The following is a 7500-nucleotide window of genomic DNA, read 5'->3' as shown; positions in this document are numbered from 1 at the left end:
ATACATACACAAATACAAACAGCATTCAAGCGCTCGGCTACGTCCAGACAACACCTGTCCTCGCATAATTGAAGGTACTTGAAGATTGACGACATCTAGGGGCCACGTCAGGAACAGCAACTCACTGACTAATCTGCATGGCGGCCTGCCACTCTATTAAAAACCAGGTGCCTGAATAATTCAGTACTGTAAAGATTAAATCACCCTCAGTGGCTGTAGGCAAAGAATTCAATGAAAACTGAAAGTTGTTGGAGTGTTTCATTGTCGGTCCTCTCCAATTCCACACTTTCAAAAATACGGCCTCAGCATGTAATGGCTTAAAAACTCACTGCTGTGTTTTTACTTGGTCTGTCTATCAATCTGTCTGTGGGTCTGTGTGTTCTCTCTATTTATATGTAGTTGCATGTGGGCCGTGTGTTTTCATGTCTGTGCCTTACGCAACACTTGCAGTGCATGGCTGGTGTGATGCACAGATCAGGTGTGCTGACCTACAGTTGTGATCAAATTTATTCAACCCCCACTGAAATAAAGTGTTTTGGCCAGTTTGACATTGATTTTGATCATTTCAGTCATCTTATTTACAATTATATCAAAGAGGCACCTTATAAATTAGACAAACATAACATAATATTTATGATGAATAACCACAAATGTCTTTACTGTGCTCACATCATTATCAGTTTTATTCAACCCCCTAGTGACATTATTTTTTAGTACTTAGTACAACATCCTTTTCCAGTTATGACAGCTTTCAAGCGTGAAGCATAGCTTGACACAAGTGTCTTGCAGCGACCTATGGGTATCTTAGCCCATTCTTCATGGGCAAAAGCCTCCAGTTCAGTCACATTCTTAGGCTTGCGCACTGCAACTGCCTTCTTTAGGTCCCACCAGAGGTTCTCAATTGGATTTAAGTCTGGTGATTGCGATGGCCACTCTAGGATGTTCCAGCCTTTCATGTTCAACCATGCTCTAGTGGACTTGGATGTGTGCTTCGGATCATTGTCCTGTTGGAAGGTCCAACGTCTCCCAAGCCGCAGGTTTGTGACTGACTCCATCACATTTTCCTCCAAGATCTCCTGGTACTGAAGGGAATTCATGGTACCCTGCACACGTTGAAGCTTTCCTGTACCATTAGAAGCAAAACAGCCCCAAAGCATAATTGACCCCCCGCCATGCTTCACAGTAGGCAAGGTGTTCTTTTGTTCATAAGCCTGGTTCTTCCTTCTCCAAACATAGCGCTGGTCCATTGTCCCAAACAGTTCTAATTTAGTTTCATCTGACCACAGTACACTGTCCCAAAACCTTTGTGGCTTGTCCACATGACTTTTGGCATACTGCAGTCGACTTTTCTTGTTCTTTGGAGTCAGCAAGGGGGTGCGTCTGGGCGTTCTGGCATGGAGGTCTTCGTTATGCAGTGCGCGCCTTATTGTCTGAGCTGAAACTTCAGTGCCCACATCTGACAGGTCTTTTTTCAGTTCCTTAGCAGTCACGCGGGGATTTTTCTCCACATTACGCTTCAGGTAGCGCACAGCAGTCGCGGCCAGGATCTTCTTTCTGCCACGACCAGGTAACGTTTCCACTGTGCCCTTTAACTTGAACTTGCGAATGATACTTCTGATAGTGTCTCTTGAATATTTAACAACTTCACAATCTTTTTATATCCATTGCCATTCTTGTGAAGAGCAATAACCTCTTCTCTTGTCTTCTGGGACCATTCTCTTGCCTTCACCATGCTTGGAAACACACCAGTAGATGTCTAGAAGGAGCTGAGTATCACAGTCCTTTTAAATCTGCCTAATTGGTGCTTATCATGCTTGATTGCTGCTCATTGACATCCACAGATGTTTTCAATACCTGATGGAAAACACTGGAATGAACCTCTGTTCTTAGGAGTGGGTAGTCGTAAAGGGGTTGAATAATTGTGTCAATGAAGAAATCACAAAAAGGCCATTTAATACTTTATGACAAAAAAAATAGATGCTATCTTAGTTGCATTTAGTTCTTTAACAAGTCCTTGTAAGATTTCATTATGAACACATTACAAATGTGCACTGAATTCCATAAAACCCTTCGCAGCATTGGGGGTTGAATAAATTTGATCACAACTGTATATGTTACGCTTGCCTTTTCAATTCTGCACGACTACCCATAAGCAGGTCACTGCAACCTGTGCTTGTGTGTGTGTGTGTGTGTGTGTGTTAACATGCTTTCCTACTGTGCCAGATATGCATATATGGCACAAGGGCAAACTGCCGTTCTCAGATACAAATTAGAGTCTGGTGTCGTACAGTGCTGGAAAACAAACCAGATCTGGTTTTAAGGTGACAGAGTACAACGGAACCATCGGCCTGAAAGAGTCAACCTCCACTTACAGCATACAAATCAAGGGATGTTGATTCATGAATACTCAACGAACAAACAAAACGACCAATCAGAACCACACACTCCTGAAAACGTCATAGCAACAGCACAACATATTGCACATCATCATCTTTCCAGCTGTTTTCTGACATGGACGTAATTTTGTAATAAAAAGTAGGGGGAACATGGATTCGTCACTATTTAAATATTTGGTTTTAACCATAAAAACTGGGGGGGACCAAAACTGGCTTTTGAAAAAGTGGGGAGGACATGTCCCCCACACCCCCCCCCCCCCCCCCCCCCCCCCCCCCCCAAATTACGTCCGTGTGTCCGTCTCTCTCGTTGCTGACCTGTGGATGGTGGATAATATTATATCTCCTCTCAGACTGTATCCAGTTTCTTTGAGCATCTCTCAGTACTGTAATTGGTGTATTTTTACAGGCCATCACACCCTCGGTCAGCAACAGTCAGAATTATTATGGCCATTGCTATAGCGACCAGCCGTAGCCGACCTCCACCAACCACCTAGCAACGGCGTGTCTTATAGTTTCTTTATACGTCTCTGAAATCTTGTCTCATCAGGACCAGACTCTTAAAATGTCTGACAGAGGCCATGTTTGATAAAGATGCTGGAAGCCAAATGACCATCCATCCAATCTCCCTTGAGTATATGTCTGTGTGTGTGTGTGTGTGTGTGAGAGAGAGAGAGAGAGAGAGAGAGAGAGAGAGAGAGAGAGAGGAGGACGGAGGGAGGGAGATATATAACCCTGCCACTTTTAAACACTTTTCGTAAAGGCCCTCGATTCCTGGACTCAGATTAAACCTAGCCCAGGACTATTAAATATTTTCAGTGGAGGCACAGGACATTCGACCATGCTCAGAAACATCAGCCCACAGACATATATCAAGCTTCCTGCGATCATGGCCACATAAACTACACTACCCAGACACCCTGGCAACCCCTGAGGAGGTGTTAACTGTGAATGGCAGAATGGAAGGGGATTATGGTAGTATGAGTTATACAGAGGTGTATGAGAGGAGGCCTTGGCGTGGCTGGTTAATCAAACCTCTTTTGCCATGGTGACAGTGATCGAGATAAATTTGGAAATGGTGAGAAATTGGCAGAGGTGAGAACAGACAGAGAAAACAAAGAACCGAACTTCCAACTTCTTTTAATCAGCAGTGAAACTTTACTGAAGGTCACATTCCATCTACATAAGCCATTCAAGACAACTTGAATAAACATTTGGAATCAACATTTATAAATTCTTACTCAAACAAGAACATATTCCCACACACACCTCCTGAAATATGCAGTTAGAACACTGATGTCAAGCTGATATAATAACAAGTGACACAAATATCTGGTGACATTAGGTTGTGTCATAACACTCACTGGGGGAAGCGGTGGTATGTCAGGCTATCGTAATGCTGCTCATGTGACTGTCTGGCTTTGCCAAGTGAGGCTTCCAGGTATAACTGAACAAAATGAGGATTTAAAAAAAGACGCTTTCTCCTTCCAGCTGTTTCAATCATCGAGATGTGGTGGAAATGCCAGAAATTGACGCTATTGTGACCTTTCCGCAGGACAGCTTAAACACTCTGGACTTCGTCATTGGCGAATAGATTGAGGTGTATAATTAATTTTATTTCATGTATTTTACTTTTAATTTACAGTATAAAAAAATAGTTAAAAAAATATTCATAACAGTGTTATTACAGTGTCCTGGCATTGTATAACGATAAACCAGTCAAATGGAAATAATAAAACCTATTTAAACCTTTTGTTTTACATAGAATTAAAATGTGGCACATATAGCGTTGTGCAGATTTGCACATATGATTGTAAAGCTGCTTTGTGACAACATGTGTTTTGAAAAGCGCTCTATAAATAAATTTGACTTTGACTTTGACTAAAGATTGGCATTTAAAGAAATACATTTTTCACTTAATTCAAATGTATTTAATGAGAATTTGTAAGTTTACAATTATTGACGGTAGCCCATCTGTTTGTGTTAATGGCCAACATTAACATACAAAATATTAAAATGAACAGACATATGTTATGACCTGGCAGACAATCAAATGTGAAATTAAAATGTGTAGCGGTTTATCGAATCATTTTGAACTCCTCAGTTTTCTTCTTTATTAATTCCATGTCATTTCATAACTAAATAATTCCAAAACTAGACATCAATGTTGACAAAATGTTGACAGCTTTTATGACAGCTAACACTTGTTGGAACAAGCATTCATTAATGTTTATGTATGTTTGTCAGCTGTCATGAAAGGCTAATGTGTGTCATATATCCTTCTAAACAGTGCCAAGTTTTACTTTCAAAGAAACTTTTGGACCAAAGAAAGGGTTTGACTTTACCTGTTTGTTAAAGTCATCCTCAAACCTGGTTCACTACATAAATACCAGGGTCTGTGAATTATAAGGTGTCAAGGTTATTAAAGAGACGAGGCACTGTGTTATTTAAAAATGTCCCCATTAAAGTCAACAGGTAACGATACCACAAAGAGCAGCAGAAGCAGGAAGTGAATTTTTAAGTCATATTTTTGGTGTATCTTCAAATCACAATATTACCTCACATATTTCATAGGGGATTGCTTTTTGTGTTTACTTTCTTTAGTTTTACGTCTTCGGTTCCTGTTCTAACATTTGTACTAATGAGTTACATTTCAGCTGAAAGTCAAAAACACGGACTATTGTTGTGATACTTTTTAAGTCCTACTCACACTGTATTGTAGCAGATAACGTTTACTCCTACTTCAGCAATCATTTTATTTACATAATTCATTTCCTTGAGTATTATTTAGGTTATTCTACTGGATGTGGCCTCAAAGAGCTTTTAAGATGATTAATCACTTGGTGTAAAATCATTTTAAAAGGACATAAGATATGAGACATCTCTGAAAAGATCAAACTAATGAGTTGATTCATCAGGAAGTTGAAATAAGGTTTATACAGCAAAATCGAGAAATTTTGCATAGGCAGAATACTTCCTTGCACTACTTATGAAGTCACGTTGATGTCACTTTGCACTTTCAGGGCTGCCACAGAGGTCGAGGACATCAGGTGAGCTGAGCAAGGTGAGCGCACAGGACAGAAATGCAACAGTGACGGAGCGGGTTTACCGATGAAGACATGGGAAGACGGACGGACACTTTAATACGAGCCCGTCTGGGTCGACCACTTTTCGTCTCCCTTTTTGACAGCCCCGAGGAGCCTTGAAGAGCCTGGCAGGGGGACAGCTGCGCTGAAATATGACATCACGCTGGACAAGGCCATTACTTAGCCGGACAGCGGCGCGAGTTAATGACTTCACGGACGTAAATCAACTCGACCGCTGTACACTCACAACGTCAGCTTGCCTCTCAAACGATGAGAGAGAGGGAAAACAGATACAGGTAGATGGAGAGGTAAAAGGAGAGAGAGAAGTCCAATGACGACACTTCAGAGGACGAAAGGATTATGAGCGCTGCTTTAATTAAAAGGTGAATCCAAAAGAGATTCATCATCAGTTAAAACTCAACGTTTAATTACAGTTGTGTGCTGACTCAAAGAACGCCCCCCGGACAGAGATCCGCTAGATTTCTGTAAAACCCACATCACTTGATCACAGACTTCAGCAGTGAATCAACACCGACTCGTGGAATTAAGGGGTCAACGTTGGAGGCCAAAAACGTGCAAACCTCCATTTGTAATTCATGCCCAAAAGGAGTTCACTTTTCAGCCTACCAACTAGACACCGGACATTAGCCAGTGCTTGTGTGAGCTGTACTGTGATACAGATCATTCAGGTTTTATGTCCCTATATAACACCCCTGTCAAGAATCACCTTCCAGCTCCTTCTACGAAAACCCAATAACCGCAGTTGTAATATTTGCAACGGCCAACGGCCAAACTGGAAAGAGCTCTACACCATGGAACTAGCACATGCCATAGAGTGTGCAGTAACACACAGGACTGATCCTGTTCTGACAGGGCCTTCATAGTTCAACACCAGACTTAGACTTAACGCTTTATTAACACAGTGCACAAACCATTCAACACCTGTCAGATGTTTGGTCCTTTATGCTACCAGGCCATGACTTGGAGTTAGTTGGTCCACGAGATTCCCTCACCACAGAGACACACACAGTGGAGATGGCTGGACCAGATCTAGAGCTTGAAGCAGTTGGTCTAGCCAGCCCCGTCGACAGGGGGGGACAACCGGGTCTGTTGTCCCGGGCCCCAGGGCCAGGGGGGCCCATCAAAGAGCCCAGCAATTTATTTTTTATTTAAAGTCTATAATTTTTAAATAATCTTGAAATCTTTCATTAATATAAAATTCTGTACTCAAAATAAATCAATGGCTAAAATATATGTTTTTTAACCTATCTGCATATTTTCCATTAAGTGCATACACCCCCGCATCCCACTGGAAAATGGTTTGATCCAGCACCGACCGTAACTGGCTGGTACCACGCACAACAGCGGGAAATACAGTGGAGGATAGTTAAAGTAAATACAGAAATCTGGAGCGCAGAAAAGAAAGGAAAACATTTACCTGACGAATTTTAATGTTGCATTGTGTTCCAGGTTTGAAAAGTGCTGGAATTTAGGCTAAAGTACTTGAAAATGCTTGAAAGTAACTACTTTGTTTCACAACAAATAGCTGTCTGACTGAACAGTTCTCGTGAAGACGTTAAGATTGGGCGTTTTGAAAATAAACAACCATTAAATAATGTGATAAAAAGCGAATTATTTCGAGTAAATGTATAAATATTTAACTCAATTAAGTTTAACGTGTTGGAAAATATTGAAATTGACCTTTAAAGTGAAGTACAAGTGCTTTAATTCCACATTATAAAGGTGTATGAACCCTGCAAACATGACTTTGTTCATTGCGCTGAAGCGCGTTGCGCGCGAAGTTACAAAAGTCAAGAGGTGCACGACCTCGCATGGACAGCGCGCGAGGCCCTCGCACACGGTCAGTGCCACTGCGATTACGTCATTTTCGCGCGAACCCTCGCACCGCTCGCGACGCGTCAAGTATATAACCAGTCAGCTGTCAGAAACATCTTTGATGTGTGGCTATATTGTCAAATGACGAAATTCAAATGACGTGCGCCGGGGGCGGGGGGAGGTGG

This window comes from Brachyhypopomus gauderio, chromosome 13, assembly GCF_052324685.1.
Source record: "Brachyhypopomus gauderio isolate BG-103 chromosome 13, BGAUD_0.2, whole genome shotgun sequence".
NCBI lineage: Eukaryota > Metazoa > Chordata > Actinopteri > Gymnotiformes > Hypopomidae > Brachyhypopomus > Brachyhypopomus gauderio.
The sequence above is the reverse complement of the archived record's forward strand: the minus strand, read 5'-3'. Positions refer to the sequence as shown.